At 31.3% G+C, this 22,974-nt stretch overlaps 1 non-coding gene across 1 annotated transcript; it reads right to left on the bottom strand.

Annotated features, from left to right (window-relative positions):
• Positions 1–4,421: 4,421 nt before the first annotated feature.
• On the bottom strand, positions 4,422–4,568 carry LOC149170495 (U4 spliceosomal RNA). The gene has a single exon (XR_016259948.1). It is a non-coding gene; the product is annotated as a U4 spliceosomal RNA (small nuclear RNA).
• Positions 4,569–22,974: the final 18,406 nt, after the last annotated feature.

The following is a 22,974-nucleotide window of genomic DNA, read 5'->3' as shown; positions in this document are numbered from 1 at the left end:
AGTCTGATTTATATACGCTGGTTTCTTTATCGGTAGTTGCGTATATAAGCGGGTTGTTTTAACTGAAGTACCGTATATCATCTAGAATTTGAAAAGGAAATATTTGGCTTAATAATACTGATTCACCCCCCCTCTCAGTATTATTTCCAACATTTACTAGTCAAAAAAATTGATTGAATGGTTTGAATTTAAGGATGCCAATATATTCTCGTTGTTGCCACAATATCAATGGATTAAATTCACACCACTAACTTCCCTGCATATCTAAATCGCATGATTAAACCTTGTTTAAATTAATTTCTTACAAAGCTCCATTAAAAAATTACCATGCCATTTGTTAATTGACACGTATGATTAACCATAATGGGAAGACTACAAAATGTAACACACACCTTTGACATACACTTGGTATAGAAGTGGAAACATGTATTTCCAAATAAGATGATCATCCATTTCAAACCATTGTTAACCTGTGTCCAATTCTAAATAATATGTGTTGGTAAGTTAAAAACTAGCTTAGGAAGATAAAGGGTGTTTCCTCTTAACAACATGCTTAACACTTCTTTAAATTTCCTTGTAAAATAACTTATTATAAATTTAGTTAGAAAGGGGAAATTTTCTTTAATCTCTTTCTTATTAAGCTAGAAAGCATATTTTATCATTTAATCTTTAATTTTCTCCCTAGAAATAAACTTTGTGAATGTAACTATATTCACATTCTTTTAGGATGAAAATTTATAATGCCAATTAATTTGTATTTTTTTTAAGAAGGATTATTTCCACTGTTCATAAGTTTTTTGGCATTCACTCATTTTATGAATCTCCTCATTTCAATTGACATTTAATAATTTCTTTTTTGTTGGTTTATATTTTTCATTGTACCAACTATTACAAGCTACCTTATTGTATATTTTTGTACCTATCTTGAAAGCATTCTTTCTTTATCCATATCAAAAGATTTCATAAAATTGCATATATTTACACATAGGTAAATTTCACTATTTTCCCATAGTTTACTTTATAATAAAATGATTTGGAGCATATAAATTATGTAATTATAAAGTTACTTCAAATATAATATAAAATATAATTAGATATTGAGATAAACTAATGATGAAATATTGTGAATATGTAGATATTGATATATAATGAGATGTCCATATATAATAATTTAATGATTATGAAGTTTTTAAGTTGTTATAAAATTTGATTTAAAGGAAGGACAAATTAATTTCTTTAAATTGATTTTTGAGTTTATAGATGAACTAATATATTGATAAATAATGATAAATATTTTCCTTTCCTTCTCTATTTGATTCTGGAATTAATAATTAGTTTGCTAATTAATTGATTTTCTTTAGATATTCCCCTTTAATGTAATTAGTCTACAATGTGCTATTCGAAAAGCTTGATAGATCTGTCATTTTTGAATTTTCCATTTTATAATTCAAAACTCCTTTATATGCTTAGATTAAATAATTCATTTTTTCTTTACTTACTTCTACTTAATATATATCACTTTATTTTCTTTTATTCTACTTCTATATATATATATATAGTTGATTAAAATAAAATTTAAATAAACCTTAACTAAAATAATTTTAATATTTATTTTCAAAAAATTGTTTATATGAAATAGTCTCTTTTTTTATATTTTATTTTAAATTGACATTTTACTTGGAGAATCAAAATATATTTTTAAATTGATTATTTGTAAAAAGAAAATCAACTTTGAGTCAGTTTATGTGAACCTAAATAATTTAGGAGAGATTTTTAGGCGAAAATCACAAAGAATACTATTTGTGGAAGCTTTTCGAACCAACTAGTGTGGTTCATGGTGAGAACAAATTCATATCTACTAAAACAAATATAATTTATTAAAAATTAAGAATATAAAAAATAAATTAAAAATCTTAATTATTTTAAATCTAGTTATAACTTTCCTTACCTTTTGTGTCACTTTTAAATTGATGTGCAAAAAGCACCATAAACTTTTAAATTGATGTGTAAAAGCACGATAAACTATTCTCTGAAGATTTGATTTTATATACAAACCTACGGTTGGAGTGTTTACTTTGAAAAATGAAACAACGACTTTGGTTACTCTATAATTTAATTATAATTATAATGCTTTAAATCGAACGGACCTTTGTAGCTTGAAATGTTGTGAATTCCATACACTGAAACATGGGATTGGATTAAACGTTGTGACTGTTTACAGTTGTGTTTCTTCCTGATCGATGCAACTCCTGGTTCGACCTCTACACAGTCGAACCAGTCCACAGTCGCACGTATGCCCTCCCCTTCCTTCACGATACGATGGCTTCGCGAAAAAAATTCCAGGCGGCCTGATATGCACCGATGGCTTACACTATATAACTCAGTGACAGGCTTGGATGAGTTTTAATCCAATTACCCTACGTTCATCCCCAGTCCATGATTTTTTTTCCATTCTTTTTTCAAACGACTCTACCAAACACCGTACGGTGATTTGGTCGCTCGCAGATTAAACACTCATGTAATTCACTTCACTTTATTCACGTGTATGATAATTGTTTTGTCTGATACTCCAGTTGATTTGCTTTAGAACCTTAACGAATTTTCGAGAAATGAGAACCCGAGAACCTTAACAAATTGTTTGGAGTTGAGAACCTGAGAACCATGATGAATTGTCTGAAATTGAAAAGTAGGTGGGATTTTTTTTGGGTGATTTTAGTTTTGTTTTTCCAATGGTATAATATTTTTGTTGTTCCTTACTGTATGAATATACATCACAGCTCCCAGGAATGGTACATTCTTGATAAACTTTTTCTTTTTTTTTTAATTTAGGGTAAGTTTAAAAGAAAACAAAGGTAAAAGTTAATAGTGTGTATATTTTTAATTGTTTAAAAATTTTCAGCCATAAAAGGGATAGTGTGTATTTTACTAATTATTTAAAAATTTTGAGTGATAAGATGGATAGTGATAATGATAGTGATAGTGATGAAAGATTTTTCAACCATTCTAAAATGATTTGGATTTAATTATCTCTCAATAAAATGATCATCAGTTTCAAACCATTGGTGACTTCTCATTCTAAATAACATTTGTGGTAGTTTCATTGAATTGTACATCAATTTCACTGCTTAGTGATGTTAATAATAACTCCAAAAAACAATTGTCTTTATAATTCCAAAAAATAGCCAATTTCACTCTTCCATAAAAAAAGAAAAGGTGTCCGTCAATTTCATCATTCCAGCAATTGTTACAGCAATCCGCAATGGAAATAATAACTCCAAAAAACAGTGTCCATCAATTTCACCATTCATACTCTTAACAATAACTCCACCACTCCATCTCTAATTGTAAGGTGGAGGAATAATAGAATAACTCTCCCACTCCATCTCCAATTGTATCCAATTGTAACTTTGAGGAAATGCGAGTACATCTTGAGTGTTTATTAAATATTTATTGTACTTATTATTCATTACCATTCCATCTATTATGATCAAAGGCTGAGTGGATGCATGCATTTATTTCTTAGCTCTTGGGTTGTTGGAATTGCTAAATGATCACTAGAACTATTTGCTGTAATGATTACTCCAAAGATTTGAAGGGGCTTCTCTAGTCTTCTATCTGCTAAGAAAAGTGCAAAATCTTTGGTAGCCTTCCTCTTCTCTACCTAGTGTTTTTAGGGTTTCCTTCAACATGCATTGGAGGAACCCTTTAGGTTGAAAATGGCAATAGTAGCTGCAAGAATTAAAATTCCTTTATCATGAGCTACAAAAATAAATGGTATAAGTAGATGGTGATAGAGGGATATGGGGAATAACCTTAGTTTTCTTTTAGATTAATTTTATGGAGAAAAAATTAATGAATAATCTCAAACCCTAATGAATAATCATATTCAAATCAAACCCTAATGAATAATCATATTCAAATTAATGAATAATCATATTCAAATCAAACCCTAATGAATAATCATATTCAAATTATCAAATACTTATAATTGTTTTTTTGGTTAAACCTCAAATGAAAAAATTATTTGAAATCAAACAATTTTTGAGTTCCAAACCCATGAGGAGTGCCACTGCATCTGTACATAGAGTTGATATTAAGTGCATACCTTACCACAATTAAAATGTTTTCCGCCGAAAAAATGAATAGATAACCTATACTAGAATTATAAAGTAAATGGCTTAATTCTATGGCTTTGAAGGAAAACCAACCAAATGGTAATAATCCAGCGATGCAAGTTCTCTTGTAGTATTGGTATTCTAGTAACAAGAATAATTCATCCACATCCATTAAGAAATATCTTCCGGAATTTAACATAGGCCAACAAAATCCATATAGGACAATATTATAACTTAACCAGTAATCCCACTTAGTCTCCTGTATTTATAGTTTGCTCCCAGTTTGGGAATTTGAATTATTTGGAAGCTCGAGCCAAAGCCGAGCCCTCCAAAAATTCTCGAAGGCCAAGGCGTAGCCCAACCGAACGAGGGGGCTGGAAATAGTTTTCAACCAGCAATTGACGCTCCTCGGTTTTACGTCACTAGCTGCATCATTGACCCAAGCGCAAAGATGGCTACTTATCATTTGTTTCTCTTCTTTGTATTTCCTTTTCTGAATTGTGAGATGTGTGAATGTTAAATTATTTGGATGATTATAATGTTTAAAGAACAGATCTATATGTTTTTATGAATAATTAATTAATAATATATATGAAAATTTTATTGGTTTATATTTACAACAAATAATAGTGAACAGTAATTATGTAGTATTTTAAAAATTATGGTTATGAGTTTAATGTTAAAAACAAGATTTTGTTGAGTTAATTATATATGGATATTGAAATATGAAGAAAATGAAGATGACTTTTATGTATTGAAACATTTTAGTGGTTAATTGGTACAATTTAATCAAATAGATAAAAAATATCTGGTGAATTGGAATAATTAAGTTACAATGCACAAGTTTTATAGAAGATGTTAGCATTAAAGATGTTTCTCACTTTCACTACATTATCACTAATGGTCATTTGAGTTGGGAGATATTAAAAGACAAACTAATTTCTCAACAATCTTTTAATAAATTAATGTTACTTGTAAACATTAAGTGACAAAACTTTGATACCTTAGGTCTGAATTGGCATTAAATACCTCTCCAACTAAAATTCATTTAATACCTATGTGATTGTTAGATCATTATTCTCTAATTAAATTTAATGTAATTATATTCATGTGTTGTTGATTTTCTATTGTTTATAATTTGGCAAAGATTGTTTAGAATTACAAGTAAATTTGAGTAAACAATATAAATTAAGATTGAGTCAACAAAAAATTGTCAAATTCCAACCAAAAACCCATTAAAAATATCTATAAATACATATAATAAATATAATAATTGAGTTTTAACATAAAGATCAACTTATATATCATTATTCTTTTAAAACAATGGAGATGTATAGAATTAATTGTTTTAGAAACACATTTTCTTAATGGATAAGGAGATAAAAATTATAACTATTATGATTACTATATGATTAAATTAAATTATTAAATAATAAATACTATCTTAATAAATATTAAGAAATTCAAATAATTTTTTTTTTTATAAATATATAAAATTATGTTGAAAAATCTCAATAACTTAAAACATACTACATTTTTATTATTTAAAACATACTACATAATCATAATTATGTAGATATTAATGTAGTTCGGTAGAATGATCAAGTTGTGATGTTAATGGAGTCCATTACAACAATTATTCAATGATATTAACAATATATTATTTTATTAATAAATAAGTAAAATGATTTTAGATTAATTCTAAATATGAAAAAAATTAATATATAAGAATGTGTTGTTTTATAAATTTAGAAATATAATTTTAATTTGACATTTCTTGATTCATTATGATTGAGTCAACAAAAATTTGTCAAATTCCAACCTAACATTATTTAGGTGGTTATTACACCTAATCACAATTGACAATAGTTAATTATGATTCACATTACATACATAATTACATATATAATTAAAACATGTAACTAAAATAAATTCACTACTATACAAAACAAGTAGCCATGTGATCTTGAATCTAGAAAAAAAAAACCAAGTTGTTCCCCAACTATTTTTTATTAGTTAAAATTTCACTCTTACACAACCATTAACATATGGGTTTTAAATGTAATTGGTTGTTATTAATATTATAGGAATTTGGATAATCTATATGTGTTTAGTTGGAATGTATTAATTTAAAAAATTAAATGTATTTAATATGTTATTGAGAATTGTTTAAACATTTCTTTTAATTTTTTCAAAGAAATAGAATTATATAATTATATAAGATAATAATGAAAAAACTCTTGTCATTATATTACATACATATTATAATATGTTAGCAAAATAAGATATGGATTTTATAAATTATATTATAAAAAGTTATATTAAATCTCTTAGTGTAACCTTTTTTTTCAGTGTCTCCTAATTATAATTACAAAAAAAAACATTGTATAATAAAAATATATATAAGAATAGATTAATTAAATAAAAAAATCTTTTCAGCTTTTTTTTTTAAACTTTAAATACCTTAATTAATATATGCTTAAATTCATGTGTTGTTAGATTTTATATTGTTTATAATTTGGCAAAGATTGTTTGGAATTACAACTAAATTTGGGTAAACAATAAAAATTAGGATTGAGTCAACAAAAAAATTGTCAAATTCCAACAAACAATTCCTAAACATATAGGCTTTAGACAACCCATTAAAAGTATTTATAAATACATAAAATAAAAATAATAATTCTATTTTAAGATTAAGATCAAGTTATATATTGTTATTTTTTTAAAACAATGGAGACATGTAGAATTAATTGTTTTAGAAACACATTTTCTTAATATTATTAAGAAATTCAAATAATTAAAAGAAATTATAAATAATAAAATTATGTTGAAATATATCACAAACTTAAAACATACTGCATTTTTTATTATCTAAATTTCCTAATATTTATTAATTTAACCTTCATATACCACATAATCATAATCATGTAGATATTAATGTAGTCCATTAGAATGATTAAGTTGTGATATTAATAGAGTCCATTACAAAGATTATGACATGATATTAATAGTCTATCGTTTTATTAATAAATAAGTAAAATAATTTTAGATTAATTCTAAATGTGAAAAAAATTAATATATAAGAATGTGTTGTTTTAGAAATTTAGTAATATAATTTTAATTTCATATGTCTCTATTGATTATGATTGAGTCAACAAAAAATTGTCAAATTCCAACCAAACATTATTTAGAAGGTTATTACACCTTAAAGGCTACTCCTTATTTAGGTGGTTATTACACCTAATCGCAATTGACAATAGTTAATTATGATTCACATTACATATATAATTAACACATATAACTAAAATAAATTCACTACTATGCAAAACAAGTAGCCATGTGATCTTGAATCTAGAAAAAAAACCAAGTTGGTCCCCAACTATGTTTTATTAGTTAAAATTTTGCTCTTACACAACCATGAATATTTTTTTATGGAAAAATGTGTAGTCCAACAAAAACATAACATGGTGCTTTCTAGGAAATTTTTTGTTGGCAATATGAATTAGGTGTTTTCCTTCATGAAAACCTACCTAATGAGTTGTTCTTATTTGATATTATAAATATATTTGTACAAACATTATAGCATCGATATTAAACATAGACTTTAATAGAAACCTAATAATAGATTTACTAACATAAATCATCTTGGATTATAGAGTTTAGGTTTAAAAAATTGTGGAATTGTGTTCGGTGTCATAATAATGTTATCATCGGTCATTTGATTTTATACAATATGTACACGTGAAGTTTTTTTATATGTGTAAATGGTAAATTATGTATGTGTGTTACTTTTAATTTTATTCAAAAATAAATTGTTTTGTTGATATCAAATGTGTTTTTTTCTTTATTGTTTGGTAATTTCATTGTTTGATCATGGATCCAAATATTTGGAGTTGTCTTCCATTCGAAGTTCTTGAAATTGTCTTCCCATGGCTCCCTTTATCGGTTGTGATAAAGTTTAGAACCATTTGTAAGAAATGGAAGAATGTATTGAAAAACCATTATTTCTTGTTACGTTGCAGGAATGTCTCTACGAATGAATTTGGATTTCTCGTTCCTTTGTTCAATAGTGAAGACAATTATTCTGTTCCTCAATACCTTAACCAGAATGGGCACATATCTTAGTTTCATTTGCGATTCATAGATTCAAGATATAGAGTAGTGTATTGTTGAACCAATGGTGGTTTTATTCTTACCAATAGAATTCTCCCATACACACAACTATTTTGTAACGAATCCATTTACTAAGGCATTTAAAAGCATAGGGCCAATACGAATTGGAGACTAAGTATTCTTTTCATTATTAGAGAATGTAAGCAGTAGAAAATATGACTGGGTTCTTCTAAAACATATGTATGACATAATGCAGTCCAAATTTTATGTTTGCAGTAGTATTGATAGGGTACAACAAAGGGCTATTGTTCCATTTGGTAGCACTTCACCCCCTAAGAATGTAGTTTTTTTATAAAGGTAAATTATTTTGGTTGTATCTCGACAAGGAGTATGAAGATTATCCTTAGTACGGGAATACAATCTACTCATTTGATGTAATAAAAAATGAATGGGGTTTTTCATTTGTTCCAATCAGTGACATATGGTGCATGTCATTAGCAATATACATGAATGAGTTGATATGCCTTATCAATGATGGCACCACTTCTGTATGGTCAATTGAAGAATTAGATCATTTCCAATTTGGTCAACCCTGTGTTGAACAAAGAATTGACTACCTTGAAGATGATTGGGGTTTCAGATAAAAGTTGTTTGAAGAAATTTCTGCAAACATAAATAACAAATGTCTTGGTTATTTTCCATTTCAAATAGTCCATTTTCTAGTTCTTATGTGCAATTGCAGTGAAGTTCCTTTCCTATTATATGACATGATGACTTGCATATTTTTTCCAATAGATATTGATAATTCAACTAATGAGTAGATGTCTGGGTTTTGGTACCCAACATTGGAGGATTGCAATGATTTGATTGAGTATGGAAATGTTTTTGCAATTTCTCCCCGTATGGATTATGTTGATGAGATTCCACCATTGGATATGGATATGGATTCTTAGGATATTAGTGTTCTTAGGAGTTTTTTTAATATTTCCATTTTATATACTCTCTATGGTTGTGGAAAGTATTTCCATTTTTGTCTCTATACATACTATGGGTGTTTATGGTAATACTTTAAAATTATTTTTGTATCGATCTTTATGATGTAAAATATTTCATATTGTTTCTCCTAAATTTTTCTTATTTACATGTAAATGTGTCTCGATGTTATGCATTTTTGTTTGTTTGTATAATTATAATTTCTATGAGTTATGCTATACATGTTATTTGTATTGGTTTTTGTCATTGATTGTCAAACAATGTTATATGTTTATGTACATTTTAATATTTTCATTTATATTTTGATAGTATATAGTTCCAAATTTTTAGATATACTTCCAATTCTTTTAACTCTTAGAGTATTTCATCCCAATAGTATGGGTTTCATTTTGATTCTAATATGATACATGGAAATTTATACCCTTTTGTTTAAGCCATTTGGAAGAATTCATTTTTTTTTTCTATTTTAAAAAAATTGTTTTTTTTTTAGCCATTTGGAAAAAGCCTTATCCATTTTGATAAGTTTTTATGGTTGGGAAAAAATAACATATGCACTTTTTATGTTTTTTTATAATTTCCAAAAAAAACTTGTGCCGTTTTCATTTTTTGTTTGTTTGTTTATATTAGATATTTGTTATGTTCCATGTTTATGATTCCATAATGAATATTTTATTATTCATTGTAGACATGTCATCTGAACGCACAAGAAAGCATACAAGAAAACAAAATTTGTCACCAGAATCATGTGAGAGGTCTAATGAAAGTTGTCATTTACAGTATTAGCAAAATAAAGATGCCATAAATGAGCATAGGAGAGCTACATATAATAGAAAAACGAGTGAAGTCACTCTTGAAAATGATTTTATAATTCCTCGTAAGTATCGCACTATCGATGATATAATGGCGAGAACATTTCCTATTGATAGTTCATTATCAGGATATGCTCCTCGTGAGCATAATCTTGTTGTTTAATGCTCTCCTGAAAATGTTCATAACATTGAGGAAACATCTTGCAATTGGGAAGAACACCATATCAATAATGTGGATGAAAATGTCCACCCTAACCCTTCTCTATGTTCAATTGCATGTTTTGATGGCCAAATGTTGCAAAACATCAATGGTGGAGGTAATGATGACATTTTGTGTGATGGTTTCAATGATAGTTTATTTGGTGATTTGTTTGATAATTCGGAGCCACTTGCTCGAAACATCGAATATTCAAATCTCGCTTCTCAAAGTAATGTGGTCCCACGAAGAGAATAAGTCATCCCTGATAGCATTTCGCGTGGAACAATGGAGGTAACACAATGATATTTTGATTTTCACTACAATAGTGGTTGTTTTATTAGGTTCCTATATTTACAAAGTTTTGTTTACTAAACCTATGATATTTTATTCTCTTGGAGTAGGATACAACTTGTTTTAATAGAGGTCTAGAAATTTACTCCCAAAGTGTGCCATCTACTAATCTGAGAAGTGAAGATGAAGCATGTCATAACCTTACTATGCATTTTCCTCGATGATCAAATTGCCAGACTAATGTAAATTTTCAATGTTTTTGATTTGCTTTTCATTTTTTAAATTTCTAGTTGCTTGGAGATTGAATTTTATGGCGTATTTCATTTTCTTTGAACAAGACACAAGTCATTTCAATAGAGGCATACAAATTGACTTTGTAGATGTTCCATCTACTGATGTTAGAAGTGAAGAGGAACCATCTCACTACGTTCATTCACATCGCCAAACAAATGTAAATGTTGAGTGCATTTTATATTTTTCTGATTTTTTCATTTACAGTTACCTGGAAATTGTATTTTTTAACCTTTTATGGAGAAACCATGATCTCATATCGTTAGGTTGGAGAATTGGAATCCAAAACATCAAATTGTAAAACTAATGTAGATGTTCAATGTATTTGATTTCTTTTCCATTTTTTAATGTCTCTTTGTTGGATATTTAGTTTTATAACGTATTTTATTTTTTTTAAATAACAGACAGCTCATTTGAATAGAGGCATAGAAACTACATCCCAAAATGTTCCATCCACTGATGTTAGAAGCCAAGAGCAACCATCTCATAACCCTCATACACATCAAGACACAAATGTAAATTTTGAATGCATTTGATTCTTTCTCATTTCTTTCATTTATAATTAGTTGAAAATTAAATTTTAAAGTCTTTTATGACAAAGAGACCTTTACATCCTCTTAGGTTTGCGAAATGCACACCATAAATTTGGAAAGACAATCTCATAGATCCATTCCACATGTTTCAAATTTGCAAAAGGAATCTCATGTTACTGAGATGAAGTAGATGTTAGAAGAAATTTTACTCTTTGAAATGGTTTTCAACATGGTTCAACAAGTAGAGATCATATTCATTTTGATGAAAACATGATTGCAGTGCATAAAATATTTCGAGCAAAGATAGATAGCTTGTCAATTGTCCAAATGTGCCACATTTGACAAGAATCATATCCAAGAATCCATGTTGTGAGACATTATGAAGGACCTGTTTGCAGACAATGTAAGAGTGAAATAGGAGCCCATCGTTTTTGTCGATATAATAACATGGATCTTGGTGATCAACCTCATATTTTAAGAGTTCTTACTCAAGTTAAAGAAATTCTAATAGCACGTGCGAATCCTATTTTGCAAGTGACACATGCTTGAGGTTGGAAATATAAGTATAGTGGTCATACATTTACCTTTCCTCAAGATATTTCCACAATTGTACAAAGTCTTCCCTGACATGTTGAAGATATTGAATTTCTAATTGTGAAGAGACATGCAGCGCATTATAAATATTATGAATGTTATGTTAAAAGATCTCGAGTGATGGCTGCATTTCTTTTAAAAATCCAACATTATCAGTATAATCGAGATGTTGTAATTCATTATGATTTAGTGAACGCTCAGCCCAAAAGATAAATAAATGTCTTCTCCAGGCTTAAATTTGTTGATTGTGATATTGGAGAATCTGAGATCAATGAAACTAATAATAAAGGGTTTCCTATTCAGCATTTTCCCTCTCATCCTTCTTCTTTTGTTGCTCTCCTACCAAACGAATGAAGAGAAGTGGAAGAAATTAGAGCATTTCTTGATAATCTTGATATGGAAGAAATTGGAACCTCTCGAGTGAATGAATATAATATAGAGGGTTTATTAGATATGGGATTCCAAACATTGTTCCACACTGGTGATGTTGATTGGTTGCAACCATGTATTTATAGTGTTGAACTTCATGAGTATGCATTGCATCTTCTTAGGTACTATGATCAGAGATTTGGAAGCGATCCTCGCTTTCGATATTACCTATTAAACATGATAATGCGGCATTAGAGCCAATCAATTGCCACAATTTTTGCAAAGAAACATTTACATGATAACTCACCTACAGCAATTGAAGAGTTGCATCACCAAACATCTGATTTACCAGATAATAAGTTGGCTAAGCATCTTATGCGGTTTGGTTCTTCTGCGAGAGGTACAAGGGCATACTCCACTAAGTGTCAATTTGAATTAAAGTACATGATTACTTAGTTAGGATGTCCATTTTTATTCTTTACTTTCAGTACAGCTGACACAAAGAGGCCAAAGTTGCATAACCTTGTGATCATACATTCACATTCTCATTCTTCAAATGAGCATCGTATTAAAATTGAGAATGTCATCTAGTGCCATCATATTTTTCTGACATTTATGCACCATAGATCCAATATTTTTTGAGGAAATTTATCCAAAAATATCTTAAAGCTAAATACTCTTGCTATAGGTTTGTGTTGTTGAATTCTTTTCTATGCTTTTTCAACTTTTATTATGATTCTATTTATATTGTTCTTAGTAACTATATCTTCATTTTTTTCAAATATGAGTGGCAACATAAAGGTTTAGCACATATCCATGGTTTCCTATGATAGAAGGTGCTCTTGACATGGAAATACTTGATTGGCCAAATCGTTCTGTTGTACAACTTGCAAAGATATTCTTCGACAAATATGTAACTACATGGAATACACATGACATACATCGTCGCAACATAATAGTTCCATGAGGCCTCATTGATGACCCTTGCCTATTGAATACTAGTCATACTTTCTCTTCTAATTCCCATAATGATTATGAATAATTGTTAAACAATGTCCAAAGGCTCACAAAGTGTACTGTAGATTCTTGTTTGCACAAAAAGGGCACTATTCTAACGTGTCAGTATAATTCTCCATGGGATATTTGTGATGAATCAAGATTGTTCATAGATGATCAAGGAAGAAAGAGATATGAGCCAACAAGAAATGATGACAGACTTAATGTACATAACATTGACCTTCTAACAATGTGGCATGAAAATGTTGATTTCCAGCCAGAGCATTCAAGCTATGCTGTCTTGAAATATATTGCTAAGTATGCATCAAAAGTAGAACTTTTTTTTTTAAAGTTATCATCATATGTTAACTATAATTTCAATTTCTATTGGCTCTAAGGATCATGCTTTATGTGCATATGGAAAGTTTCTTGTATAAATTATCGTTGACCGTGACATTGGAGCACAAGAAACATGCCATATGTTTCTTAATCTACCTCTTGTTGTTTGTAGTTTGAAATTTGTTTCCTTAAATGTTTGAAGAAAGGTTTTTAGCAAAACCTCAATGGATGGCTTGCAATGTTCATTTGAGAATACTTTTGTTCAACATTATTAGAAGAGACCTTTTTTCTTTGAACATCTATATTTGATAGAAACAACAAGATCTTGGACATTTGATAGCAAGCGTAAACAAGATCCATGGAAGCCTAGAGATGTTCATGCTATTGTTCGGGTTTTGCCACGGTTTTATTTTATTCTATGTGAGGCTACAGAGGAATTTGGAACCTTTTGTTGGTCAAAATTTCTCTTATACAAGACATTTCATGACATTCCTGTAGAAATTGGCCTTTCAGCTAAAATTATTATTGAAAATTGGAGGAATTTTCGATATCGAGCATGGACTATTGATCGAAATCCATAAATTATAGACAATATTGAAGATGATGAAGATGATGATTTTTCTAACCAGGAAATGAATCTTGAAGATTATTTTCAGGAATGGCATATTTTCTCTCACTTGGTTCGACCAAATGATGTAAATGTTTTTGACCTTCACACCCTTGGTCGAAGGCACTTTGATATATCCTTTGATTGGGAAAGTACAACTATTTCTGATGATGTTGCAAAAGAAGCTATTAATTTTATAAGGAATGTGAAACCAAGAGGTGATATTGTTGACCTTTCAAACAGAACATTTGCATCTCCAGATTCTTTGTCAAAAAAACAACAACTTTCTTTCGAAATTGTCCTAAGGCACTTTGTTGAATATGAGATTCATGAATCTCTTTTTAAGATTATTCTGGGTATTGCAAGTGCTGGCAAGACTTTACTTATCCATTTTATTTTTGAAGCTCTTTCTAATTCTTCGATCATGGAAAAATCCCTTTGCTTCTTCTTTCGCTAACAGGAATAGATGCTTTTAATATACATGCAAAAACAATACATTCAGCTCTAAAAATTCCAATTAAATATATGCAGCCACTACAGGGGTAGTCACTTGCAATATTCCAAGAAAAAATGTGACATGCTAGACATATGTTGATTGATGAAATGAGCTCTCCAGGATCAACGTTGTTTATGCAAATAGATGCTTGATTACGAGAAGCATTTCCAGAGAAGAAGAATTGTCCTTTTGGTGGAAGATCCATCATCCTTGTGGGTGACCTTGGCCAACTGCCTCTGGTGGGAGATAAGGTTTTGTATGCAGGTAATACAACAGGGAGAATCTTGTGGAACAAACTCAACAATGCTGTCACTCTTTACACAATATTTCACCAACAAGGGAATAATGAGAAACAATCTTGTGTTCGTAGAGTCCTTAATAACATAATAAATGTAGAACTTGTTCTTGAAGATTGAGAGTTTCTTATATCACGGGCTGATATAAGGTTGCATCCTAGAGAAAGAGATTTATTTAATGCAGTAGTTCACATGCTTCCAACAAATAATTTGGTGTCCTTCGATAATAGGCATATGTTAAAGTCATTAAATTCTCCAATTGCACCATGTGTTGCTGAGCATCCAAGGCATTCGGAAATTAGTGGTGTTGATGATGATCGATTGGATTGTGAAGTTTCATTGTGTCATGGTCCACATGTTATGTTGACATGTAATTTATGGGTTGAAGCTGCCTTGGTGAATGGTGTACTTGGTTATGTTAAGGATATATTTTATCCACCTACCTCTAAGCCACCTCATCTTCCAATATTCACAACTGTTGTTTTTGATAAGTATGTTGGTGTTCCATTTGATGCAAGCAATCCAAACGTTGTCCCTATCACACCAATGATAAGAGGAAATCAAAAACAAATTCCTTTGAAGATGGCATGGGCTCTTACAATCCACAAGTCACAAGGATTAAATTTAGAATGAGTGTCAGTTTGTTGGGTCCCTATAATACTAGTGATTACCCCATTACTATTGTAGTTATACCCCTTATTTATATTGTTGTGCCCCCATCGCCCCCATATTGTTATTAATGTGCCCATAGAATCCCTCTATTATTATTTTTGTGGCTTTATATTATTATTGTTAGGTCGGCTGGATTATATTGTAACTCCATAGACTCCTATATATAGAAAGGAGGTTTTGTCATTTGAATCATCTAAGAATTGTTCATTTATGTAATGTAAAGGAGGTTTCCCCCTTGAAGAGGCTGAATTCTAAGGCATTGATCTATCTTTTCTATCTTTTCTTGAGCTGGTTTCATAACATTTGGTATCAGAGCTTTGGATTCTAGGGTTTCACTGCTCCAAACAGGTCATCGTGGAATTTTCGCTATAACTTTTGTTCTGTGACATTTCAGAACTTGCAACAAAAACCCATTTGCGAAGAAATCGCGTTGAACCTTGGGTATGAATTTTAGAGCTTTTCGCGCGATATTTTCGGAGATATGATCTCAGGAAGTTGGTCTTTTTGCAGACTCCTGAATTACACTCAAAACAGGTGACCTACGAAAAATCGTCATAACTTTCTTTCTGAGCATTGGATTGAAATTTCGTAAGAAGGTACAGAAAGAGGACAGACTGTTGTTTTCTTTTATATATTTTTTAGAGTCAAAGGTTGAAACAGTGACACGTGGCACTTCATACAAGTTCGCTCTACTGAACTAGTCTGTAATCAGGTCACTGCGGGAGATTGTGCATAGCTCTTTCTTGGAGAATAAAATTTGGATCAGACTAGTGGCATTGGAAAGAGGACATAGAAGGCTACTACAGGTTACAATTTCAGAACTGGATGATTTGAAATTATAGAGATACATCAGATTCAATATCAGGCTTCTACAAAGTAAAAAAAGGTGTGTAGTTTTTATTTTTTATTTTTGCATAAGCTTGGTTTGAAGGAATTCAAAGGGCATAGTAAAGCATTATTATCGGTAACTGATGCCCCGAGGAAAGAAAATGCAAACACCTAGTAAGGAACTTGAAAGCTCTAGCATGACTCATGAAGAAGAAGAAGAAATGCTACATGATATATCAAAATTACAAGAACAAGTGCAACAAATGTCGCGCTCAAAAAAGCTAAAAGATGCTAAGATAAATGATGTGGAATCTAAGATAAAGGGCATGGAAGCTAAGATGGATGATTTGAAGACAGATTTGAGGACAGATTTGAAGACAAACATGGCAGATTTGAAGACAGATTTGACAAATTTTCTACAAGAAATACTTACTAATAGTGAAAAGGTTGTAAAGGAAACTCATGATGTGAACAAAAGAAATGTTAATCATGATTCCATAGACTCTAATGTTGGATCGAAGACCCACCATATTCCAAAAATCGATATGAGGAAGTTTGATGGCAAGGATCCCGCCACATGGATATTACAGATGGAGCAGTTCTTCGATCTCAATAATGTGCAAAACACACAAAAGGTACGTATGGCAACTTTATATTTGGAACCAAATCAATTTGTATGGTATCAATGGCTTTGCTCTCGTAAAAAATTTATCACTTGGGCAATTTTTACGGAAGAATTGATAGCACATTATGAGGATACAAAAAGCAACACTTTTTTAGCCAATTGATAAGTCTCAAACAAAAGGGTTCAATAATGGAGCACATTGAGGAGTTCCAAAAATTGAACATAAGGGTAAAAGATATTCCAGAGCAGCATAGGATTGATGTGTTCATAGGGTTTTTAAAGGATAATATCCAACATGATGTTTGACTTTGGGAACCTGGTTCATTAGAGAAGGCATTCAGGTTAGCAAGAAAAATGGAAAGAAAAATTATGGCAACCAGGAAGCATACCACTCACAACTATAAAGACGGAAGTGCAGTTTCCCCTAGTCTTCCACAACCTATAAGGTTGACACCACAACAATTGGAAGAAAAAAGAGCAAAAGGGCTTTGTTATAGTTGTGATAGCAAATACACTAAAGGTCATAGAGGAAGAAGAAAAGGAGCAAGAAAGGTCAAAAGAACATGATATGCTCCAAGAACAAAGCCTAGATGAAGAACAAATAAATCCGACCATATCTTGTAATGCATTGGCGGGAATTACCACTCCTCAAACCATCAAGATAGAAGGACAAATCAAGAAGAAAAAGGTGATAGTGTTGATTGATTCAGGAAGCACCCACAATTTTATTCATTGTAGGGTAGCAAAAGAATTGAATTGCTTCCTATATCCAGCACCAGAGTGTCAAGTGATGATTGCAAATGGAGGAACAATAAATTGCTCTGGAAAGTGCCATAATATCAAGCTATCCATGGGAGAATATGTATTGACTAGCCCAATGCTTTCCATTCCAATGGGAGGTGCTGATGTTGTACTAGGAGTCCAATGGCTACAATCCTTGGGTACAATAGCTTTTAATTTTCAAAAACTTTTCATCAAATTTTCTGTGGAAGGAAAGGAAGTTGAATTAAGGGGTATTGCAGGGAAACCAGGAAAGATAATCAGCTCTAATGGTATGACAAAGCTTCTTAAAAACGAGCAAAGGGGTGTAATTGCACAATTATGTTCGCTAGATGTTTCCACATTAGAATCATCTATTTCTCCAGATCTCCAAAAAGTTCTGGACAATCATTCCAAGGTATTTGAGACTCCCAAAGGTCTCCCACCTATGCGTGATCATGATCATGCTATTCATCTGATTCTAGGAAGTGTTCCTGCAAACATCAAGCCGTACAGATATCCCTATGTCCAAAAAAGTGAAATTGAACGTATGGTTGCAGAAATGCTAGAGGCTGGTATAATTCAATCGAGTCAAAGTTCTTTCTCTACTATAGTAGTATTGGTTCACAAGAAGGATGGATCATGGTGCATGTGTCCGGATTATAGGGAGCTCAACAAGCTCACTATTAAAGATAAGTTCCCCATTCCTGTCATTGATGAATTATTGGATGAATTGCATGGATCAATTTACTTCACCAAATTGGATCTTCGTTCAAGATATCATCAAATCAGAATGAAGATTGAAGACATTCCAAAAACGGCATTTAGAACTCATGAGGGTCATTATGAATTTTTGGTCATGCCTTTTGGCCTTACCAATGCACCTTCAACATTTCAAGGTTTGATGAATTCAATTTTCAAACCATTCCTTAGAAAATTTGTGTTAGTATTTTTTGATGATATACTTATCTACAGCAAGTCTTGGAAGGATCATGTTGAACATGTTGACAGGGTGCTACAACTATTGGAGGAGAAACAATTATATGCCAAAAGATCCAAATGTTTCTTTGGAGTCCAGGAGGTGGAATATTTGGGTCATATTGTATCTCATGAAGGAGTTAAGGTAGACCCTACCAAAATTAAAGCCATTAAGGAATGGAAAATCCCACATCCATAAAGCATTTGCGCGGATTTCTTGGGTTGACAAGGTATTATCGCAAGTTTGTTAAGAATTATGGGAGAATAGCAGCACCTCTAACGACATTATTGAAGAAAGATGCATTTTCATGGACTCCGGAAGCAACAAAGGCCTTTGAACATCTTAAAGAGGCAATGTGCCAAGCACCGGTCTTAGCTACACCGGACTTCACAAAAACCTTTAGCTTCAGGAAATGGAATTGGTGCTGTTCTAATGCAAGATGAAAGACCCATTGCTTTTGAAAGTCGTCCAATCAAGGGAAAGTTTCTTAGCAAAGCTATTTATGAGAAGGAAATGTTGGCAATACTCCATGCACTTAAGAAATGGCGACCCTACCTAATGGGAAGACACTTCAAGGTAAAAACGGATCATGATAGCCTTAAATACTTTTTAGAACAAAGATTATCCTCTGAAGAGCAACAAAAGTGGGTCACAAAGATGTTGGGTTATGACTTTGAAATCATCTACAAAAAAGGGAAGCAAAATGTGGTGGCAGATGCACTCTCAAGGAAGGATGAGGATGTGGAAGCATTGTTGTGCGCTATTTCTATTATCCAACCAGATTGGATAAATGAAGCAAGGGAGGAATGGAAGAATGACGAAGAAGTGTGGGCACTTATTCGAAAGCTACAACAAGATTCCAGTACGTCTGATACATTTAGCTGGAAAAATGATTCGTTATGGTACAAAGATCGCTTATACCTCTGTAAGAATTCCCAGCTAAAACAAAAGATTCTTATGGAATTGCACACTTCTCCCTTAGGAGGGCACTCAGGATTTTTAAAAACTTACCACAGGGTTAAGAAGGAATTTTTTTGGGATGGCCTTAAATCAGATATTCAAAAGTTTGTGGCAGAATGTTTGGTTTTCCAACAAAATAAAGTTGAAACAATTAAGACACCGGGTCTATTACAACCTTTATCCATTCCAAGCCAACGTTGGGAGGAGGTATCAATGGATTTTATCACAGGTTTACCGAAGTCTGAGGGAAAGAGTGTCATCATGGTGGTAGTTGACAGACTTACCAAGTATGCACACTTTTGTGCATTATCACATCCATTTAAAGCCAGTATAGTTTCTACTGCATTTATGGAAACAATTCAAAAGCTACATGGAAACCCAAAGATTATTGTAAGTGACAGAGATCCCATTTTCACTGGAAATTTTTGGACACAATTATTTTCTTGTCTTGGTACTCAGTTAGCTCATAGCTCATCTTATCATCCTCAATCTGATGGGAAAACTGAGATAGTAAACAAATGTTTGGAAGGATATCTTCATTGCTTTGTATCTGATAAACAGACACAATGGGTCAAATGGTTGCCTCTGGCCGAATGGTGGTATAACACTTCCTTTCATACAGCAACAAAAATGACCCAATTTATGGCACTTTATGGGTATCAACCACCATCCATCACATCATATTTAAGAGAAAATTCTAAGGTTCAGGCAGTGGAACATCACATCGAACATCAACAACAAGTCCTCCAACTCTTAAAGGATAACCTCGTGTTGGCACAAAATAGAATGAAACAACAGGCAGATCAACATCGCAGTGAAAGAAGTTTTGATGTAGGTGATTGGGTATTCCTACGGCTACAACCATATAAGCAAATGTCCCTCAAGCAAGCTAAGAAGGATAATAAATTATCACCAAAGTATTATGGTCCGTACAAGGTGTTGGAAAAGATTGGTACTATGGCATACAAATTGGAGCTTCCTGCAGCTTCTCGATTGCACCCAGTTTTCCATGTTTCATGCTTAAAGAAGGTTATAGGCGACAAGCTCCCAGTTCAAACAATATTGCCAAAACTTGATGAGGAAGGAAAAATTATATTGGAACCGGAAGCAGTTATAGAAACAAGAACTCGACAGCTATGAAATCGATCAATTTCAGAGTACCTTATCAAGTGGAAGAACTTATCCGCTGAAGATTCCACATGGGAGGATGAGAATTTTATGCAGAAGTATCCAGAACTACTCAAGCGTTGAGGACAACATTTTTTTGAAGGAGAGGGGCATGTTGGGTCCCTATAATACTAGTGATTACCCCATTACTATTGTAGTTATACCCCTTATTTATATTGTTGTGCCCCCATTGCCCCAATATTGTTATTAATGTGCCCATAGAATCCCTCTATTATTATTTTTGTGGCTTTATATTATTATTGTTAGGTCGGCTGGATTATATTGTGACTCCATAGACTCCTATATATAGAAAGGAGGTTTTGTCATTTGAATCATCCAAGAATTGTTCATTTATGTAATGTAAAGGAGGTTGCCCCCTCGAAGAGGCTGAATTCTAAGGCGTTGATTTATCTTTTCTATCTTTTCTTGAGCTGGTTTCATAACACAGTTGATATCGAGAATAAATGGCAGAAAGGTCTTACCTTCACAGCCATATCAAGAGTGAAATCAATATATGGTTTATGCATTGCACTACCTTTTTCTTTTCAATGTTATGCCAGGATGAAAGATAGGCATATGTAACAATTAGGAAGAAGGAAGAGGAGCGACTGAATTCCATATCACTATGACATACAACTAATAACATTGTGACCTTCTTTATATTATCTTTTTTGAATTGCTTTTATTGTCCTCTTGATTTACTTTTAATATAATAATCATTTTTGTATATTTATTAAATTAATAAATTCATCACAATCATAGTAATATTTGAGAAAGTTGTTTACATCATTTTTCATGTTGCTCAATTTACTTATTTTTTTTTAAGTGCCTATTGCTCTTTTCTTTGCAATAGACCATTCAAACATAAACAACGAGTTAAATGAACCAATCATTCAAAATCATTTTTATAACTTATTCATATTGATATTAATATTGTGGATTCATATTATATCATGAAATGGAGGAATGGAGGTTTTGAATATTGGCAATCACCATGGCCAATATTCATTTTTTGAATATTGGCCATTGTTTATTCTATTTCCATGTTTTTTTCTATTGTATTATGAAATGAGGCTTATATTTGTAGAAATTTTTATATCATTTAGTTCATGTAACACTAGATTGTCTTTTTCATTTAACACTATAACATTAAGTTTTTTAACATAAATACAAATGTGGTGTTAGCTTTTATCTATATACATATATATGTGTGTGTGTGTGTGTGTTTATTTATTTGTGCATGTCTTTATTGATTTTTCTTTTGTTTTTGTGTCTTTCAAATGTAGATATGGACAATAATGATGTCATATATTATTCCAGAACAATATGAGATATTGTTGGAGCTATAAGCTTTCTTTCCTATCTTTTGAACAAGTTTGATAGAAAGCATGGGTTCCATCCTACTTTTATTGATGATCATATTCGTGAGCTAGATCAAATGAAAACACATGTAAAATACTTGAAACATATGCACGAAAGGGAGTGTGGGAGGAGAACAAGTAGGAATTGGTTGGAAAATGTTAAGTATCATGATCATTATCCTCTTGAATTTAATTGGTGCTACCTTTGTTATCAGTCTGGTTGTGTTTTGGAAGAGGTCGCTCCATAGATGACTTTCGATGGAGTGTTTCAATTTCAATTTTGTAGTGGAATTATTTGATGTAAAGAAAACAAAAAATATATGTTAAGACTCAATATTCTTTCTATGGTTGCAATGTTGGTTAAATTGAAATTTTTTTCTCATTGTTGTTTTTATGTACAAAATTGTATATCTATGGTCTTAAAATGTCCTATTATCTTGTTCTGCTCTAAATCCAATGTGTGCAATTTAGATGTGTTTTTTGCATTTATGTTGCTTTGCTCCAATTGCAGTGTTACTGTTTTATATCTTTCTCTTGCATTTGTGATTGTTGTGGTCTTTTGTGTGGATCCCTTCACTTTGT

This window comes from Pinus tabuliformis, chromosome 4_2, assembly GCF_031772625.1.
Source record: "Pinus tabuliformis cultivar Carrire ecotype Pingquan chromosome 4_2, CPIR1, whole genome shotgun sequence".
Taxonomy (NCBI): Eukaryota; Viridiplantae; Streptophyta; class Pinopsida; order Pinales; family Pinaceae; genus Pinus; species Pinus tabuliformis.
This window is presented reverse-complemented; position numbering and strand designations above follow the sequence as displayed.